The sequence below is a fragment of the Humulus lupulus genome, chromosome 1 (assembly GCF_963169125.1).
Source record: "Humulus lupulus chromosome 1, drHumLupu1.1, whole genome shotgun sequence".
NCBI lineage: Eukaryota > Viridiplantae > Streptophyta > Magnoliopsida > Rosales > Cannabaceae > Humulus > Humulus lupulus.
In genome coordinates this window covers 51916460-51939351 of record NC_084793.1, presented here as the reverse complement: position 1 = coordinate 51939351, position 22892 = coordinate 51916460, and the positions used below count along the sequence as shown (strand labels likewise).

At 34.5% G+C, this 22892-nt stretch overlaps 1 non-coding gene across 1 annotated transcript; it reads right to left on the bottom strand.

The window, feature by feature from the left end:
- Positions 1 to 9899: 9899 nt before the first annotated feature.
- On the bottom strand, positions 9900 to 10006 carry LOC133813254 (small nucleolar RNA R71). Its single transcript, XR_009884287.1, has one exon. It is a non-coding gene; the product is annotated as a small nucleolar RNA R71 (small nucleolar RNA).
- Between the last annotated feature and the right edge of the window lie 12886 nt (positions 10007 to 22892).

Below are 22892 nucleotides of genomic sequence, written 5' to 3'. Positions count from 1 at the left end.
GTCCGAAATAGGACCAAAAGGTGGGGTTTCGAAGAAGCTGAAATTCCAAGGGAAGTGCTTTAACTACAACAAGACATGACATAAATCGCCGGACGGTAGACTACTGAAAAAGAAAGGCAATAAGGTCAATGTTGTGGAAGCCATGTCCTAAGAGGTCGTTGACCTAGACCTATGTGTTTTGGTCTCTAAAATCAACCTGGTGGATGTTAATCCATAGGAATGGTGGCTCGATATTGGAGCTACTCGTCATGTTTGTGCAAACAAGTCTGCCTTCTCCGACCTTACTTCAGTGGAAAATGGGAAGAAGATCTATAGGGGCAACTCAACAACCTCTGAGATAAAAGAGCAAGGTATTGTGTCAAGCTGTAGAATGTGTTGTATGTGCCTGACATTCGCAAAAATATGATCTCTGGAACATTGCTGAGCATACATGGATTCAAGATGGTTTTTGAGTCCCAGAAAATTGTATTGACTAAAGTTGGTGTTCCTATTAGGAACGGTTATGTAAAAGAGGGAACGTGGAAGATGAATGTAATGGTGTTAAGTCAAAGACTATTAATAATAATAATGCTACTACTTCTTCCGTTTACTTGCTTGAGTCTTCAAATTTATGGCATGGTAGACTTAGTCATGTTAATTATGATACTTTGCATAGATTAATTAACTTAAATCACATACCCACATTTAATATTAATTCCAAACATAAGTGTGAAACTTGTGTAGAGGCAAAACTAACCAAGTCATTGTTCCAAACGGATGAAAGAAACACTGAACCCCTTGATTAATTCTCAGTGCCATTTTTTATTTAAAGTTTTCTCAAACAAGAGGAGGTGACAAATACTTTATTACTTTCATTGATGATTGTACAAATTATTGTTATGTATACTTGCTAACAAGGATGAAGCTATAGAGAAATTTACTCTCTAACTTAATAAGAAAATTAAGATGATAAGAAGTGATTGTGGTGAATACGTACAACTTTTTGGTGAATTCTGTGCACAACACGGAATTATTCACAAGGTCACACCACCTTATTCTCCTCAATCAAATGGAGTGGCAAAACAAAAAAATTGCACTCTAAAGGATATGATGAATGCTATGTTAATAAGTTATGGATTGCCATAGATCATGTGGGGTGAAGCCATTTTTTCGGCTAACTATCTTTTAAATAAGATTCTCAAAATGAAAGAACAAAAGACACCCTATGAACTTTGGAAATGTATGGGCTACCTTCTTACAAATACTTAAAAGTGTGGGGGTGTCTTGCAAAGGTAGTAGTACCATTGCCAAAGAAGATGAAAATATGTCTTAAAATTTGATTGTATTTTCATTGGCTATGCGCAAAATAGCAACACATATCGATTTCTTGTACATGAGTCTAAAAGCCTTGACATCTACCAGAATGTGATGGAATCCAAAAATGCATAATTCTTTGAACATGTATTTCCTTGCAAACCAAATGGGATTGGACCAAGCTAATCTAAAAAAACATTTGAGACTACGGGTGAGAATATCCATGATTAAGAACAAGAAGATGAGAGTGAAGAAGTCCAAGTAGAGCCAAGACGAAGCAAAAAGGAAAGGATAGAAAATTATTTTGGACCAGATTTTCTAACTTATATAGTAGAAGCAGAACCTCGAACATATAAAGAAGTTGTGAGCTATACAGATGGTCCTTTATGGAAGGAAGCCATAAGAAGTGAAATTGATTCCATCATGCAAAATCACACTTGGGAACTGGTTGACCTTCCTCCTGGATGTAAACCACTAAGATCCAAGTGGATTTTCAAACGAAAAATGAAAATAGATGAAATAATTGATAAGTATAAGACCAGAGTTGTAATAAAAGGTTACAAAAAACAAGAAGGTCATGCCTAATTTGACAAGTATTCTCCTGTGATGAGAATAAATACCACAAGGATGAGTTTGGCAATTGCTGCATTGCGAAATCTTGAAGTCCACCAAATGGACGTAAAAACTGCCATTCTAAATGGAGATCTTGAGGAAGAGATCTACATGGAACAACCCAAGGGTTTTATAGCTCCTAGGAAAGAAATGAAAGTATGCAAATTGGTAAAGTCCTTATATGGACTTAAGCAACCATCAAAGCAATGGCATGAAAAATTTGACAGTGTCATGATGACAAGTGGCTTCAAAATAAATGAGTGTGACAAATGTGTTTATATCAAAAATACAAATGATGGATATATTATTATTTGTTTGTATGTAGATTATATACTCATCGTGGTAAGCAACCAACAAATGGTAAAATCTACCAAAGATATGTTGAACTCAAGGTTTGACATGGGATTGGCTGATGTAATTTTGGGAATAAAAATTACAAGGACGTCCGTTGGACTCAATTTGAGTCAGTCACACTATGTGGACAAGATTCTTGAAAATTTTGGTAAAAATGATTCTGGTGTGTCCAGAACACCAATTGACATAAGTCATCATCTATCCAAGATAAAGGGGACAATGTCTCTCAAATAGAGTATGCTAGAATGATAGGCAGTCTAATGTACTTGATGAGCTATACAAGACTAGATATTTCCTACACTGTAAGTACTTTTAAGTCAATTCATGAGTAATCCAGGCATTGAACACTGGAAGGCAATCATAAGAGGAGTAATGATATGTGCACCCAAAATATGCACCCCAAATATTACACACAGTGATGTGTCACTGCTTTTTAAAACAGTGGGTCCCAGTTTTAATAAATGTGATTGGCTAGACTAAACTGTCACATCACTGTGTGTAATGTTTGGGTGTATATTTTGGGTGCACATATCATTACTCTTATAAGAGTACTTAGGTACTTGTGGTATACTCGTGACTATGGGTTGAACTATACCAGAGATCCAACTGTTCTTGAAGGATAAACTGACACAAGCTGGATATCTGACATTCAAGACTCGAAGGGTACTAGTGGATATGTGTTCACTCTAGGTGGCGTGGCTGTTTCATGGATAATCACTAGATCCATGTTGGAATCCGAGTTTGTAGCTCTTGATAAATGTAGTGAAGAAGCATAATGGATGCGTAATTTATTGGAGGATATTCCAGAATGGCCTAAACCTGTGCCTGCAATATGTATATATTGTGATAACCAAGCAACAATTGGTAGAGCACAAAATGTTTTGTATAACGGTAAGTCTAGTCACATACATCGATGACATAATTTCGTTATACAATTGATCTCAACTAGAGTTATCTCGATTGATTATGTGAAGTCAAAAGATAACATTGCAGATCCGCTAACCAATGGTTTAAACAGAGATCAAGTTGAAAAGACATCAAAAGGAATGAGATTTAAGCTGAATGAAATTAAGGTCGATATAAATGAAACCCAACCTAGTTGGCCAGAGATCCCAAGATCTAGGTTCAATGGGACAACCTAATTATAGAGACCGAGTAAGATCACTGTGGGGGATTATCCCTTCCCGTTCCAATGATGAAACAATGATGCCCGTTGTAAAAAGAGGTTAAGCTTAAGCTTTTGATGTCCATTGCGTGTCGGAAGTCTGAACAGAGTAATGTGGGATTATTCTTAGATAAGAGGTCACCTATGTGAGAGAGAAGTGGGGCCGCTTCGAAGGAGAATTGCGGGGGCTCAATTCTCTAAAACCTCTCGCAGAACCAGGAAAATGTTCACGACCAAAATGAACATAACCATGAGAATCGAAGCTATGCCGAGAAAATACATGTGTGAGATATATTATCGTTTACACAAATGGTAGAATAGTTTAAAGACACCGCGTCTACTGATCAATTAGTAAAGTAAATATATTCTCACAAGGGAAGATTCAAATGACACCCACCTATCCTACGCCGGTATCAACCATAGAACTCTATCACTTTGTAGTGTTGATTCGTGTCAAGTCATTGTCTCTTAACGTTGATCAATTTCATTCATGTGGGGATTGTGGAAAAATTGAGTGAATGAGAAATTAATGCCTAAAATGGCTTTTCACAAGGAAATCGCTTTGGTCAGATATGAGATTATCAGAATATTGTGTGATTAATTATGGTTGATTTTTAGCAAATCACTTTGGTCAAAGCTGATATTACCATAATAATATATGATTAATTCTGATCGATTTTTAGAAATTAAGATCACAGATTTTGTGGGATATTTGGGCATTAATGCACTTGATTTCACACGCATTTTCAACCCTCCATGAAGCCTATAAAAGGAGGCTTCTCCTCTTATTCTAAGACACACAAATACAAAGTACCACACACAAAGTCTTGGTTTGTTTCTTTCTTTGTTCTTTGTAGTATTTTCTGGTGATAGAGTGAAAGTTTTGTTTCAAGTTCGTTGGAGTAGACGTCGTGGTGCCTTTGTCTTGCTCGATAGTTGTTGTATCCTGGAAAGTGGTTGCTCACGAATCCTCTAGTACCGTTCAGGTAGAGGGGGCTTTAAGGAAAGCGTGTTTCGAGTGCTTGCTTTTGGTTTATTCTTTGTATTGTATTTTCACATTTCTGTTCTTCAATTAAATATATTTTTTTATATTTTTTCGCTCTTCTCTACTCTATTATTTCTAACAATATCATCTATTGCAAGTGCTCTTAGAAATTACTATTTATTCTTTAAACATTTGTTAGTAATATCTCGCATTCTCTCCATTCTCCCCTCTCTTTTCTTGGTGTTATATCACATTTGAGATGAATAAAAAATTTAAAATATAATATTTAAATAATATAATTTTTTTTAAAAAAGAAACCAATATATTGTGATGTGTAAAAATTAGAGTTAAAAAAATAAATAAGACATATTAAAAATTTCAAAATAATGCTTCTTTTTATCTCTTTACCCAAAATGCCCTTACCATTTCCTCCTCACTTTTCCCCTCTCATTTCTCTCTTCTCTCTTCCCCCTCCCTCTCTCTTTTATTTCACTATCTCTCACCTCACAACACCACCACCACACTAAATATTATATTTTGAACAGATTTGGGCATGATTTTTGGGTTTTTTTTGCAATTTTTTTTTAGATCTGAAACTCTGAAATCTGCAGAAAATCGACCTTGCTCGATGGTGGTTTGATGGTGCTCGATGCCAGCTTGATGGGACCTTCAAAATCATGATTTTTCATGAAAAAATGACTTTGCTCGATGGTAGTTCGATGGTAGCTCGATAGTGGCTCGATGATGCTCGATGCAATTCTTGCAAAAGACATAATTTTTCACTCAGGTGTCCGTTTGGGGTGATTTTTTTTTTTTTTGGTATTTTTTCAAGATCTACACGTTTGACATGTTCATATTCACATTTTTGAAGTGTAACACTTTTAAAAAAAATACAAAAGTACAAACATACCTCATGTTTAAGACATCTTTTGGTATATTTTTAAGTTTTAAACTTCCCAAATGTGCATATAAACATGTTAAACGTGTAGTTCTTGAAAAAATACCCAAAATAAAAAAAAAATCACCCCAAACGGACACCCGAGTGAAAAATTATGTCTCTTGCAAGAATCACATCGAGCACCATCGAGCCATAATCGAACCACTATCGAGCAAAGTCATTTTTTCATGAAAATCTCGATCTTGAAGGCCCCAGCGAATGGTTGCTCGATAATGCTCGATGCTAGCTCGATGGGGCCTTCAAAATCGAGATTGTTCATGAAAAAACAACTTTGCTCGATGGTGGTTCGATTATGGCTCGATGGTGCTCGATGATGCTCGATGGTGCTCAATGTGATTCTTGCAAGAGACATAATTTTTCACTCGGGTGTCCGTTTGGGGTGATTTTTTTATTTTGGGTATTTTTTCAAGATCTACACGTTTAACATGCTCATATGCACATTTGGGAAGTTTAAAACTTAAAAATATACCAAAAGATGTCTTAAACATGAGGTATGTTTGCACTTTTGTATTTTTTTTACAAGTGTTACACTTCACAAATGTGCATATTAATATGTCAAACGTGTAAATCTTGAAAAAATGCCCAAAATCAACAAAAAAAAAAAATACCCCAAACGGACACCTGAGTGAAAAATTATGTCTCTTTCAAGAATTGCATCGAGCACCATCGAGCCACTATCGAGCTACCATCAAACCACCATCGAGCAAAGTCATTTTTTCATGAAAAATCATGATTTTGAAGGTCCCATCGAGTTGGCATCGAGCACCATCGAACCACCATCGAGCAAGGTTGATTTTTGATAAACGAGTTTTAGGCACGTTTATGGTCTAGCTTTTAGGGTGTTTTTCGTTAGTTTAGGATTATTTCATTTTGGAATTATGTTCGTTTGTTCATGTTTCAGGTTGTTAATGCTAAACTGGTACAAATAGTGAAAAGGAGTGAAAGTGGAACAAAATCAGGACGGATTTGTGCAATTTTGGGTGCTGTAAGTAGCGCTATAGCGCTACTAAGGGAGCGCCACAGCGCTAGGAAGAACTTTGAAGAAAGGATGATTCTGACTTTAGCGCTACAGGGCTGGTGCCCCAGATTTTGGAACGTGTTGCCACTGACAATAGCGCTACAGCGCTAAGAATACAGCGCTATAGCGCTGGTGACGCGATTTTCAGATTTTATACGACTTTTTGAAGGGTGTTATGGTCTTTTCACTTGGGAACACTTGAGGGCTATTTAAGGGACATTATTCTACGATTTTTAGAGGACGGAAAGTTTTTATAAACCTTAGATAAACAGAGGCTGTTGTAGTTAGTTTTCTTTTTCATCTGAATTCTTTAGGTTAATTTTATGAACAATTATTTGCAGTTTATTTTCATCATGGCATTTATGAACTAATTTCTTTTATCTAGGAATTAATGTAGTCACTAGGATTTCTATTTAATTTTATTATGATTTTCTATTGATCTTTCTTTTCTATCTAATCTATATGATGTGTGTTTAATGCTAGTAAATAATTTATCACTATTTGCTTGATTTAATGTTTTTTATTCAAAATTCGAAAGAAGAGAATTGAATATGCTATCATCATATAGACATAGGGTGCATATTGGACGAAGTACCTATATGACTTGTGTAGTAATTAGGTTTCCATGTTTAATGCCTTTTATATTTTTAAGTTTATCACAGAAATGTAGAAAACTTGCATATAGATTGAGATCTTATGTCTTGAAAAAGAATAGGAATCGAATAAATTAACCTGCTATTAGAATAGAAAGAAGAGATTTAGATTTGATTATTAAAATTAATAGGATGAACAGTTGATGAAATTAATTCCTAGGTTGTTTTTATTATTGATTCTTAAATACTGATTCATTGTGTTGTTTCCAGTTCTTTAATTTTGGTTCATAGTTTATAGGATTTCTTTTATTTTTAATTGTTCACTTAAATTTTAATTAACCAAATAGAATTTGAAAATTAATTAGTGGTACTTGGGAGATAGTCTCTGTGGGACGATATCCGTTCTTTTTTTTTTATAAGAAAAGAAATATATTCCACAAAAATCAAACCACCTTACAAACTGACTGTTTCAGAAATAACAAAACAAATCAACAATACATCATTTGAATATAGGCAACCAAACTCTTCTCACCAGCCTTAAGCTTAGAACTCCTAATATCAAGTAATTTGGCTTTAATCCCCAAGAGAATCATATAACTCAGTTTCGGAACAGAAAAAGAATAAGCCTAAAAAATACACTAGTTCTTATTAGACCAAATATAGTACACTGAAGCAGCAAGAACAACAGCACTAATCTTTTGCAAAATGCCCTTAGGTCTTCCTTCCATCCACTTCTGCCAATCTGAGTAAGAAGGAGGCCATATCAGATTCCCCAACCAGGTCTGGACTTGAACAAGCACCTGCTGAGAAAAAGGACACCTGAAGAACAAATGTTCATGCGATTCCTTGTCTAATTCACAAACAGGACAGAGGCAAGACTCAAGAGGGATATGGAATTTAATCAGGTTGTCTCGAGTGAGAAGGTGACCGAGAACCGCTTGCCAGAGTATAAACCTGTGCTTCGGAATAGAGATCTTACACCAAACCACCTTGTCAAAGTGAACCTTCTCTTTGTGAACCAGATGCATATAAAGGATAGTAAGATTCAATTTATCTTTGGATACCGTAGCCTTTAAAACATCAGGAGAGAAATGATCCCTCAGCTTAATAAGATTCCTCCAGTACCAGCTCACATCAGATTGCAATTTATAAGACCATAAACTTTGCCCTTTGAGATAAATATTAACTATCCATTTGACCCAAAGAGAATCCTGTTTAGAAGACACAGCCCAAATATACTTAGCCATCAGTATAATATTCCACTTATAACCTTCTTTAAACCCAATCCCACCCAAGCTTTTGGGTAAACACACCTGATCCCAAGATGAAAGATGCACTTTGCTTCGATTGCCTTTTGCTCCCCAGAGAAAATTCCTGCATAATCTGTCAATGTCCTGAATAACTCTTTGAGGGAGTAAAAAAATACTCATCCAATAGGTCCGAATACCCAACAAAACAGAATGTATGAGTTGAGATCTCCCTGCAAACGAGAGATGTCTACAAGACCACGAATGTAATCTGTTTTGGACTTTTTTAAGAATTAGACCACATTCCTCAACCCTCCATTTAGTGGGTCTAAGATATAGTCCCAGGTATTTCAGAGGGAAGGAACCTTCATCAATCTTCAAGCTATCCAAGATTTTTCTCCTTTCATCCAAGTGAACTCCACCAAAATAAATGTGAGACTTAGATAAGTTCACAACAAGACCAGAAATTTGACTGAACCTACAGAAACCATCAAACAATATCTGAACTGAGGTATAGGTTCCTTTACAAAAGAGCATGAGGTCATCCGCAAAACAAAGATTGAAAAGCTTCAGGTGTTTACAAAGAGGATGAAATCTAAACTCCTTATGCTGGGTAGCTAGCATCAGTAACCGAGTAAGATACTCCATGATCAATACAAAGAGAAGAGGAGATATAGGGTCTCCTTGTCGCAATCCTTTCATCCTACTGAACGCTCCATGAAGTCTGCCATTCAATAGTAAAGAGTAAGAAGCCCCTTTCAAACAGACCATGATCCAACTTATGAACCGACTAGGAAAACAATAGGCGTTAAGTAGATCCTCCAAGAAATACCAGACAACTGAATCATACGCTTTGCTAAGATCTATCTTAACCAAGCATCTATTTGATATATTCTTCCTAGAATAACCTTTGAGAAGATCTTGAAGGATGAAAATATTGTGGGCCAACGATGTATGCTTAATAAAAGCACCCTACGTATACTTGCATACAGAAATTACAGATCAAGTTTTTGGCGCCATTGCCGGGAACTTATATTCCAATATCACAGTTATTGTTATTTGTTCTAATTTGGTTATTTTATTTTATTTAATTTCTGTTAACATTTATTTGGATCAATGTTCTATTGTGTTTCAGGACTGATTGGTATATGCGAAGCAATAGACAAAAGGAGATTATACCAATAGATCGGGAAATTGAAAGAACGTGCAGACAGAATCAGAAAATAAAGAGGAGATTGGATTTTACCATGGCTGAAAATTTGGGAAATGGTGCTAATAATGGTCAAGGGGCCAAGGGAGCAAGGAGCAAGAACATTAAGAGATTATGTACTTCCTACTGTTACAGAAGTGCATTCATGCATTAGACCTCCAACCATTGCTGCCAACAATTTTGAGATTAAGCCAGCCATCCTTCAGATGGTTCAAACAACTGTTCAGTTTGGAGGTATGCCGACGGAGGACCCTAATTTACACATAGCTAATTTTCTGGAGTTATGTGCAACATTCAAGATGAATGGGGTGAGTGATGATGCTATAAGACTGAGGCTATTCCCATTTTCACTGAGGGATAGGGCGAAAAGTTGGCTGATATCCTTACAAGCGAATTCTATCACTACATGGGAGGAGTTAGCTCACAAATTCCTTGCCAAGTTCCTTCCTCCAACAAAGGCTGCAAAGTTAAGGGGTGAGATTAATAATTTTTATCGGTTGGATGGAGAGTCACTGTATGATTCTTGGGAGCGCTTTAAGGAGTTGTTAAGGAAGTGTCCACACCATGGAATAGAAAAGTGGATGTTGGTACATAATTTTTATAATGGGTTGAATGGGACGACTAGAACAATTATAGATGCCGCAACGGGAGGTGTCTTTATGAGTAAAAGTGCTAATGAGGCATATGAGCTATTAGAGGAGATGGCTATGAATAATTATCAATGGCCAACTGAAAGGGGACAATCAAAGAAAGTGGCTGGAATGATGGAATTGGATGCTATATCCATGCTTACAGCTCAAGTAGCAGCCTTGACGAAGCAATTACAAAAGACTGCACTCCCATCTCAAGCCATGCAAGTTCAAAACCTTTGTGAAGTGTGTGGTACAAACCATCAACCAAACCAATGCCCTGCTATAGATATGAATAACATGTCCATGGAAGAATTACAAGCTATAGGAAATTACCAAAGACAACCCAATAACCCAAATTCCATGACCTACACCCCAGCTTAGAAGAACCATCCAAATTTTTCCTGGTCTAACAATCAAAACACCATACAACCTTATCCTCCACCTCAGCCACCATATCAACCTACCAAAAATAGGCCACCTTATCCACAGCAATATGCACACCAAAATCCTCCACCTGGCTATTATCAACCACAAAATAGACCACCTCACCAAATGCCAATGAAACCAGCAGAAACCCAACCTGATGTACTTAACCAATTCATGACTGAAACTAGGGCATCCATAAGAAGTTTGGAGTCTCAAATAGGGCAATTGGCTACTTTAATGACTAATAGAGCTCAAGGAAATTTGCCTAGCACTACAGAAGTTAATCCTAAAGAACAGTGCCAAGCTATTACTTTGAGGAGTGGAACGAGATATGAAGGGCTAAAGAAGAGTCAATCAGAAGTAGAGGAGAAGAAGTTGGACGATAAAAAGGTTACTGAAGACCTTAAGGAAGAAGAGGAGACCCCACCTGTAAATATTGAGCATCATGTTAGAATTCCATATCCGCAAAGACTTCGCAAGCATAATTTGGATAAGCAGTTTGCAAAGTTTTTAGAGGTGCTCAAGAAGCTACATATAAATATACCATTCGCAGAAGCATTAGAACAGATGCCCAGTTATGTAAAGTTTATGAAGGAGATTCTCTCTAATAAGAGAAAGATGGGTGATTACGAAACAATGGCGTTAACAGAAGAATGTAGTGCGATTTTGCAAAGAAAGCTTCCTCAAAAGTTACGAGATCAGAGGAGTTTTACTATTCCATGTACGATTGGGGAGTTTGAATGTAAGCATGCACTTTGTGATTTGGGGGCGAGTATTAATTTAATGCCTTTGTCAGTATTCCGTAGGCTTGGTTTGGGGGAAGCTAGGCCAACCACAGTAACATTACAGCTGGCTGATAGATCTGTGAAGCATCCACGTGGTATTATAGAAGATGTATTGGTAAAGGTGGATAAGTTCATATTTCCAACTGATTTCATAGTTCTTGATATGGAGGAGGATGAGAATGTTCCTATTATTTTGGGGAGACCATTTTTAGCAACTGGGCAAGCATTGATTGATGTGCAAACGGGAGAGTTAAAGCTGAGAGTTCAAGGGGAGGAAGTAGTATTTAATGTGTTTAAGGCTATGACTTATCCTAAAGCAAGTGATAGTTGTTTCTCAGTTGATGTGATAGAAGAAGTAATAGGAGAAAAAAAATTAAGTGAGGACCCTCTTGAATTAAGTCTTACAGTTAATGATGTAGATGGTGAGGAAAATGAAGAAACGATGAGTTATTTGAAGTGGATAAAATCAGCTGAGCCGTGGAAGCATAAGAAGTTTGAAGAATTGGGTGCCGGACCAGAAAGACCATTACCATCAATTTTGAAGCCACCTGTTTTAGAATTGAAAGTTTTACCGGACCATCTCCGTTATGCTTATCTTGGGGAAAAAGAGACTCTTCCAGTTATAGTTTCATCATTTCTGTCAGAAGTAGAGGAGGAGAAGTTGTTGAGGGTGTTACGAGCTCATAAAACTGCTATAGGGTGGACTCTGGCTGATATAAGAGGAATTAGTCCATCGACAGTTATGCATAAAATTCTTATGGAAGATGAGGCGAGACCGACTATTGATGCTCAACGAAGACTTAATCCAACAATGAAAGAAGTGGTGAGGAAAGAGATTTTGAAGTGGTTGGATGCTAGAGTGATTTACCCTAGTTCTGATAGTGCTTGGGTAAGTCCAGTGCAAGTAGTACCGAAAAAGGGGGGTATGACTGTGGTGAAGAATGAAAGTAATGAACTAATTCCAACAAGAACAGTGACGGGTTGGAGGATATGTATTGATTATCGAAAGTTGAATAAGGCAACGAGGAAATATCATTTTCCTTTGCCTTTTATTGATCAAATGTTGGATAGGTTGGCGGGGCATAACTACTATTGTTTTCTAGACGGGTACTCAGGCTATCACCAGATCGTAATTGCACCAGAGGATCAAGAGAAGACAACGTTTACTTGTCCTTATGGGACTTTTGCTTTTCGAAGGATGCCATTCGGGTTATGTAATGCACCAACCACATTTCAACGGTGTATGATGGCAATATTTTCTGACATGGTTGAAAAGGGGATTGAAATTTTTATGGATGATTTTTCGGTATATGGGTCCTCTTTTGACACGTGTTTGACTAATTTGGAGATGGTATTGAGAATGTGTGAAGAGTCGCATTTGGTGCTTAATTGGGAAAAGTGCCATTTTATGGTAAATGAAGGAATTGTATTAGGGCACAAGATTTCTAAGAAAGGTATTGAAGTGGATAGGGCAAAAATTTCAACTATAGAGAATTTGCCACCACCTATTTCAGTAAAAGGAGTAAGGAGTTTCTTAGGTCATGCGGGATTTTATAGGAGATTTATCAAAGATTTTTCTAAAGTTTCGAAGCCACTGTCCAATTTGTTAATGAATGGGGTTACGTTTGATTTTGATGAGAAGTGTCAACAAGCTTTTAAGATACTTAAGGAGAAATTGATTTTGGCACCTATAGTTGTTGCGCCTCAATGGGATTTACCATTTGAATTGATGTGTGATGCCAATGATTATGCAGTAGGGGCAGTGTTGGGACAAAGAGTTGACAAGGTATTTAGAACGATTTATTATGCAAGTCGTACCTTGAATGATGTTCAAATGAATTACGCAACTACCGAAAAAGAGTTGTTGGCCATAGTGTTTGCTTTTGATAAATTTCGACCATACTTGATTGGAAATAAAGTGGTTGTTTATACGGATCATTCGGCTATAAAGTATCTTATGACTAAGAAAGATTCCAAGCCTTGTCTTATTCGGTGGATTTTGTTATTGCAAGAATTTGATGTGGAAATTAAGGATAAGAAAGGTACTGAGAATTTGGTGGCTGATCATTTGTCTCGTTTAGAGGTTGAGGAAGATTCTCTTGATAAAGAAGTTCAGATTAATGATGTTTTCCCGGATGAGCAGTTGTTCGAAGTGAATGTTTGCAAGGAGGTTCCATGGTTTGCGGATTATGTTAATTATTTGGCTGCTAAGGTTATACCTCTTGAGATGACAAGGCAACAATTAAAGAAATTTTATTCGGAGGTGAAGCATTATTATTGGGAGGAGCCTATTCTGTATAAGCATTGCCCAGATCAAGTTATTCGAAGATGTGTACCTGAAGAGGAGATTTTGTCAATCTTAACTCACTGTCATAGTTTGCATTGTGGCGGTCATTTTGGCGGAACAAGAACAGCAGCGAAGGTTTTGCAAAGTGGGTTTTACTGGCCTACATTATTTAAGGATGCTAATGATTTTGTCAAAAGTTATGATCATTGTCAACGGACTGGGAATATATCAAGAAGAGTTCAAATGCCGATGACTGGTATTTTGGAAGTTGAGTTATTTGACGTATGGGGGATAGACTTTATGGGACCTTTTCCATCATCGTATAATAACAAATATATTTTGCTTGCGGTGGATTATGTTTCTAAATGGGTAGAAGCCGCAGCAACTCCTACTTGTGATGGGAAGGAAGTTATTAAATTCCTTCATAAAAATATCTTTACTCGATTTGGTACTCCAAGAGCCATTATTAGTGATCGGGGAAGTCATTTTTGCAATAAGTGGTTCACTGCTCTTTGTGCTCGCTATGGTGTTCATCATCGAAAGGCGTTATTCTATCACCCAATTACAAATGGCCAAGCTGAAGTATCGAATAGGGAAATAAAAGGTATCTTGGAAAAGACAGTAAATACTTCGAGGAAGGATTGGTCGAAGAAGCTTGATGATTCACTTTGGGCTTATCGCACTGCATTCAAAACTCCGATTGGTATGTCACCATATCGATTGGTGTTTGGTAAGGCTTGTCATCTACCGATGGAACTGGAGCATAGAGCTTATTGGGCTGTGAAAAAGTTAAATGTTGATCTCTTCATGGCGGGGCAGAATCGGCTTATGGAGTTAAATGAGCTTGAAGAATTCTGAAATGAAGCTTATGAGAATGCGAAGATCTATAAGGAGAAGTCGAAGGCTTTTCATGATAAGCGAATATTAAGGAAGGATTTTCAACCAGGGGATAAAGTCTTGCTCTTTAATTCCAGGCTGAAACTTTTTCCTGGTAAATTGAAGTCGCGATGGTCAGGACCGTACACGGTAGTTGTCTCACTTCCTTATGGAGCAGTGCAAGTTCATAGTGAAAAGACGGGAGATGTTAAGGTGAATGGTCAGAGATTGAAGCATTACTTGGAGGGTCCGGTGGAAAAATGCAGGTCCGTGGTTGAGTTGGAACCAAGTTGATCTGAAGATAAAGCAGCGTCCGGCTAAATGACGTTAAAGACAGTGCTTTGAGGAGGCAGTTCTTAGTTTTTTTTTTTTTTTTTTTTTTGTATTTGTTTAGTTTGGAACAATGTTTAGGAAATTTGTTTTAGTTGTTATTTTTATTTTAATGTATTGTATGAACCGTGAAAACCGTGAAAACCGTGAAAACCGTGAAAAAAACGCAAGAATTTTTAAGAAAAATGTTAGAAATATGGTGATTGGAGATGAACCAACGCTACAACGCTTATCTCAGAAAAGAAAAAGAAATTTTGAAGAACCAGCGCTATAGCACTGGTCTGGGAGCGCTACAACGCTATTTCTAGACGAGAAAGCCCAGGAGATTTACAGAGCGCTACAGCGCTATATATCCAGCGCTACAGCGCTATATATCCAGCGCTACAGCGCTCTGTCCAAATGTTGTTTTAAAAACCCAGGGGGTTTCGATTTTCATCTCATTCAACCCATTTTTTTCCCCTTTTCCGTGTTCTCTCCTCCATAGCCCCATAGATCTTCCCTTTGAGCCTATTCCCCAAAATTTGCACCACCCATTCTCTCTTTCTCTTCCATTTCTTCTTTCATTTTAGTTTTCTTTTCCTTTCTTTCATTTCTTTCTTCTCAAATCCATTCCAATGTTCCCAATCCTTTTTGAAACCCTAGAAATTCAATGATTTAATTTCTTGATGAAGATGGAAATTTTCAAGGGGCTGTTCTAATTCAAGCATAAAGGGGTCCATTGCAAGGTTTGGTAAGTGGTTCCTTTCCCTTTTATTCTCAGATTTTTGTTGTATTTGGGATTGGATTGCTTTGATTGATTGTTTAGGGTGGATTGAATTTGTGGTTTTGATTTGGGATATTTAGTTCATTTGTTTGTAAGATTTCATATTTTGAGAGGTTGTGAAGAGGAAAAGGGTTCACTTAAAGGGGAGGTGCTGTAAAAATTCTGTCTTGTGGGTTGGTGAGAGTGTGGATAATGGCTCCTAAGAGTAGAGCGGGTAGAAATAAGGATAAAGGGAAAGGACAAGCGTCTGCTTCTCAACCAAGGGATGATAGTTCAGAGCAAGAGTACGATGAAACTAGGTTTATCAATTTTAAGGCTCAAGAGCGCTATAAGAAATTTGTTAGAAAAACTTTGATTCCTGAGCGTGAGGTGGAATATCAGTCTGATCCTTTTTCTCATCAGATTTTTGAATTGATTCGGGCTAATTTTAAAGGTAGGAAGTGGGAAAATTTTGTGACCAAATTGGCACAGGCTAACGTATCATTGGTATACGAGTTTTATGCCAATTTAAAAGATAAGCACAATGATACAGTTTTTGTTCGAGGTATGCACGTGCCTTTTACTGCGGAAGCTATTAATAAGGTGTTCAAAGTCCCACACATCAAACAGGAGGAGGAGGAATATGCTAAGTTTTTGAATGGATCTATAGATTTTACTGCGGTGGCTGACAAATTATGCTTTGAAGGTGCTCCTTGGAATTTATCTGGCAGTTTACCTAAAAGTATAGCATCGTGCTAGCTAAACATTGAGGCGAGAATTTGGGCGTTTTTTGTGTGTGCTCGATTTATGCCGATTAGTCATGTGTCTGATATGACTAAAGATCGGGTCTTATTGATTTACGCTTTGATGATGGGAATGAGTATTAATCTGGGGATATGGATTAAGGCAAATATTAATTTTATTGAAAAGGGCCATACCACTGGAGGTTTGGGCCATGGATCTGTCATCACTATGTTGTGCTGCAAGGCTGGTGTTCCGGAATTCGTTACTGATATTTATCAGTCGTTGCAACAACCGTTGTCCATCAATTTGATGAATGATTATCCTGAGCCTGTTCTATATGTGCCGCAAACTAGGAAAAAGGGTAAGCGCCGTGTGGAAACTGAGGTGGACGAAGAAGCTGATCCAGTGTTGTTGGGTGGTAGTAGTGATTCACGTATGCAGGAATTCAATGCTAAGTTGGATTATCTTATCCAACAAAATCAATATATGGTTCAACAACAGCATATGATGAATCAGTATATGGGCCAACAGTACGACTATGAGGTGAATCATGTGGCTCAGTTAAATAATCTGGTGAGTCGCTGGTCTTTAGATGAATCAGATCGAACTTATTTTTCTCCACCACCGCCCTATCCGCCGTATTCACCATTTTACTCTCCGCCTCCACACCCGTCATTTGCTGGTTTTTCAGAGCCTCAACCTCCACATTCTCAACCTTTCGAGGGACCTTCGTCTCAGCCGCCACCACCGCCATACTGACGTGGTTGTTTAGGTACGTCTCTGTTCTCATTCTTTATATACTTAACATTGGGGACAATGTTCGGTTTTAAGTTTAGGGGAGAGATTTATTCCGGTGTTCTTTGATGCGTTTTTTTTCGGTTTGTTGTCCATTTTGAGTCATGTTTTAGAGTATAAATTAAGTTGATAATAATTGCCATTTCAATATGATTGGTTGTTTTGTAGTATAATCCAAAGGAAAAATTGATGTGCTTCTAAAAAATTATTTGTGTGCTTGGTTAGATTACTTTGTTTTTCACTGTGATTTGTTGACATCAGAGATCTATTGTTCATACATTGCAAATGTTATACTTGAGTTATATTATGCATGTCAAATTTGGATTGTGAATTGAAAAGTTTGAAAAATTCTAGAATCTGCTTGCTTACTATTTGAGATGAAATTTGAAACAATACACATTTAGGAAAATGATATAGGCAATTTTTGGACTGGTTGTGCCTTTCAAGCTAACCCTATTAAATTTTATTCTTAGTCAACCCTTTTGAGCCTTATAACCATTTTCTTGATTAACACATTCTTTTGAGCCTAACTGTAAAATGAAATACCATTTATTCTTTTTGACCCATACCATGAGCATGAAAATTATTATATGAGGGGAGTGAATGTGTAATGGGATGTTTGTATTATGTGTTATTCAGAAAATTTTCTTTTGATTGAGAAAAAAAAAAGAAGGTGAAAAGTGATTATGCTCCCAAATGATTATTTATTGAAAAATCGAAGTTTGGGGGAGTTTAATCTAAAATATATATATAAATAATATATATTCTCAATCATTGCAAAGAAAAAGGGGTAACAAGGGATGAGTGGTGTGAAATTGTTGGGAAAGCTTGTTTAGTGGAATGCTTGTGGTATGATTAAGCCTAAAATTGTCTCTTTATCTACCTATACCTAAGCCTTCTATTACAACCCTTATAAAGTCCTATTGATTCTTATTTCTGTATTTGTTTATATTAATGGAGAATAGTAAGTAATGCAGGCATATGGAATATTTGAGTTTGTGGTTAGTTGGTGAGAATTTGGTGTGCATAAAGTGGTTCAATTATTTTATTTGTGAGTTATGAGTAAATGAGTTTTGGTGTTGAGATATTGCAGTGAATTGTGAAGTGGTTGAGACTGAAAATCTAGATTAATGTTTAAATTGCATGATTGTTTTTCCTGAGAATTATATATGCATAACAGTCTTGAGTGTTGGAATTGGTTAGTTATGTTAACTTGGTTTGTTAGGTTGTGTCTAGTTAGAGTATTTACTCGAGGGCGAGTAAAGGTTTAGTTTGGGGGAGTTTGATAAACGAGTTTTAGGCTCGTTTATGGTCTAGCTTTTAGGGTGTTTTTCGTTAGTTTAGGATTATTTTATTTCGGAATTATGTTCGTTTGTTCATGTTTCAGGTTGTTAATGCTAAACTGGTACAAATAGTGAAAAGGAGTGAAAGTGGAACAAAATCGAGACGGATTTGTGCAATTTTGGGTGTTGTAAGTAGCGCTATAACGCTACTAAGGGAGCGCCGCAGCTCTAGGAAGAACTTTGAAGAAAGGATGATTCTGACTTTAGCGCTACAGCGCTCGGAGGAAGTTTTTCAGGGGATTGGTTCTGGAAGTAGCGCTACAATAAGAGCGCTACAGCGCTGGTGCCCTAGATTTTGGAATGTGTTGCCACTGACAATGGCGCTACAACGCTAAGAATACAGCGCTATAGCGCTGGTGACGCGATTTTCAAATTTTATACGACTTTTTGAAGGGTGTTTTGGTCTTTTCACTTGGGAACACTTAAGGGCTATTTAAGGGACATTATTCTGCAATTTTTGGAGGACGGGAAGTTTTTATAAACCCTAGATAAACAGAGGCTGTTGTAATTAGTTTTCTTTTTCATCTGAATTCTTTAGGTTAATTTTATGAACAATTATTTACAGTTTATTTTCATCATGGCATTTATGAACTAATTTCTTTTATCTAGGAATTAATGTAGTCACTGGGATTTCTATTTAATTTTATTATGATTTTCTATTGATCTTTCTTTTCTATCTAATCTATATGATGTGTGTTTAATGCTAGTAAATAATTGATCACTATTTGCTTGATTTAATGTTTTTGATTCAAAATTCGAAAGATGAGAATTGAATATGTTATCATCATATAGACATAGGGTGCATATTGGACGAAGTACCTATATGACTTGTGTAGTAATTAGGTTTCCATGTTTAATGTCTTTTATATGTTTAAGTTTATCACAGAAATGTAGAAAACTTGCATATAGATTGAGATCTTATGTCTTGAAAAAGAATAAGAATCGAATAAATTAACCTGCTATTAGAATAGAAAGAAGAGATTTAGATTTGATTATTAAAATTAATAGGATGAACAGCTAATGAAATTAATTCCTAGGTTGTTTTTATTATTGATTCTTAAATACTGATTCATTGTGTTGTTTCCAGTTCTTTAATTTTGGTTCATAGTTTATAGGATTTCTTTTATTTTTAATTGTTCACTTAAATTTTAATTAACCAAATAGAATTTGAAAATCAATTAGTGGTACTTGGGAGATAGTCTCTGTGGGACGATATCCGTTCTTACGGAATTTACTACTTGACACGACTACGTATACTTGCGTACAGAAATTACAGATCAATTTTCTGCAGATTTTAGAGTTTCAGATCTGAAAAAAATCGCAAAAAAACTTAAAAATCATGCCCAGATCCGTTCAAAATACAATATTTAATGTGGTAGTGGTGTTGGTGTTGGTGTTGGTAGTGTTGTGAGGTGAGAAAGAGTGAAATAAGAGAGAGAGAGAGAGGGGAAGAGACAAGAGAGAAATGAGAAGTGAAAAGTGAGGAAGAAATGGTAAGGGCATTTTGGATAAAGTGCCAAAAAATAATATTATTTTGAAATTTTTAATATACCTAATATTTTTTTGTAATTATAGCATTTATCAAGCATACAAACTAAATTTCCCTTTAGTAATGTATTTTTAGTATAGAGTAATCTTTATATATAGGAATGATAATCTTCAACATTCGAATGAGATTCATGGAATGTTAATATAGTGAAAATCAGATTAGTACATGAAAGAGTAATCTTAAATCTTTTCAAGGTGGTGGATTTTAAATAAGGTAATTTTTATTCATATACAACAAAAGTTACAAACATACAATATATGTACAATAAAACTTAATTATAATATCATACACAAAACGTATGCAAAAAAAAAACTATAGGTCTTCATTAATTCCATGAATCAAGGAGATACCATAAATATAAAATGATACCATATAATTTGTAAATGCAAAATATACCATATTAATTGCATAATATTCATAAAATATTTCAAAACTAAAACTTGGTTTAAGAGCACTCACAATGGATGCTCTACTCCATCTTTTAAAATACCTCTCCAAAACACATTTTTTTATACTTTACATTTAAGTTGTACATTATATCATACATCAGCATCTATATATTTCTCTACATCATTTAAATATTATATCTTTAAACATATTTTATTCATTAAAGTAAAATAAAATAATTGAAAAAGAAAAAAAGAAATAATAAATATATATACTAAATGGAATAGAGAAAGTTTATGAAGAAAAATAATAATATTAAAATATTATATAAATGATATGCAAATGTAGATATGGATTAATTGGAATTTGTGCATAATTATTATAAATATATGTATAAAGGAACTGATGGAAGATGTTTTTATGAGTTTTAGCTAAATATTATAGAGAAAGTGTATTATAAAATACACCACCAAAACATTTTTTTTTTTATAATTTACCTCAAACTTTTACATTATATCATACATCAACTTCTCTATTTTTTCTCTACATCATTTAAATATTATATATTTTTTAAATATTTTATTTATTTTAAGAAATAAAATAATTAAATATAATAGTATTATATATATACAAAAGTTTATAAAAAAATAATAAAATATTTATAGCTTGATGAATAGTATTTCACTACATATAGATAAATACGATTCATTTAGGTAAAAAAATATAACTTTACACCACCCATTGGAAGACTATTTAACAATTTTTTTGCTATATTATAAATAATTAGACATTTTACCTCCTCCATTAAGAGCACTCCCAATGGAAGAGGTAAAATGTTTAATTCTTTATAATATAGAGAAAAAATTGTTAAATAGTCTTCCAATGGGTGGTGTAAAGTTATATTCTTTTACCTAAATGAATCGTATTTATCTATATGTAGTGAAACACTATTCATCAAGCTATAAATATTTTATTATTTTTTTATAAACTTTTGTATATATATATGAGTGTGATACTATTATATTTAATTATTTTATTTCTTAAAATGAATGAAATATTTTTTAAAAATATAATATTTAAATGATGTAGAGAAAAAATAGAGAATTTGATATATAGTATAATATAAAAGTTTGAGATAAATTATAAAAAAAAATATGTTTTGGTGATGTATTTTGTAATACATTTTCTCTATAATATTTAGCTAAAACTCACAAAAACACATTCCATCAGCTCCTTTATACATATATTTATAATAGTTATGCACAAACTCTAATTAATCCCTATCCACATTTACCTAACATTTACATATCATTTATATAATATTTTAATATTATTATTTTTATTTATAAGTTTTCTCTCTCTCATTTAGTATATATATATTTATTATTTCTTTTTTCTTTTTCAATTATTTTATTTTACTTTAATTAATAAAATATGTTTGAAGATATAATATTTAAATAATGTAGAGAAATATACAGAGAATCTGATGTATGGTATAATGTAAAACTTAGAGATAAAATAAAAAAAAATATTTTTTGAAAGTATTTTAAATGATGGAGTAAAGCATCCATTGAGAGTGCTCTAAATCTATATATCTATATTTGAAACAAGCTAATCATTACACACAAGACATGTTATGAAAGTCAACGAAATGTACATCAATAAACATTGTAGTTTTTTTTTTCTTCAGCTAATTCCAATGTATTACTATAAAATAAACATGACATAAATGCACTTAGCCGATGTGAAATAAAAATATTTTTGAATTTATTTGTACATTAGGAACTAAATTTTTTACTTTATTGGTTTGTTGAATAAAATTGTGCTCAAAATAATAAATATATACGATATAGAAATAAATATATTTTTTAAATTATCTGTTTTTTTTTTTTAAATAAACATTAGGCACGAAGTTGTTTATTTTATTGGTCTGTTAAATAAAACTGTGAACTAAATAATAACCGTAGCCAATAAATAAACTTATGTGTATATTAATATTCTATTTATTAATTTATTATAATAAACATATACAACAAATAATTTATTTTTAAATAAACATATACACATAATATTTTATCATATTCGTCTTGTTTATTTTATTGGTCTGTTTAATAAAACTGTAAACTAAATAATAAACGTAACCAATAAATAAACTTGTGTGTATATTTGATTTTGGAAGAATACATGGCTCTTCCTTTTGTTTCATAAGAAACGTGATTTGAAGAGAAAGAAAATATGGTAAGTTTAAGAGAAAAATATACTATTAAACAAAAAAATGTAATTTATTGGATTGTGTGATATTTGACCAACACATTAACACAATATATTTTAAAAATAAATCAAATATTCTAAAAAAGGAATTAACTCACATCTCATAACCAAAATAAGTTTTACTTTCTTTATAATTACGTTTTGTTGTTTATATATTGTATTAAACAAATTTAATGTAGAGAAAATATAAATTTTCCTTTTAAATATTTCCATTTAACGGTGGATCCCACTTATGATTAATTTTAAATTAATTTTTCAAAATAATGTATAAAATTTGCCTATTCAATCAA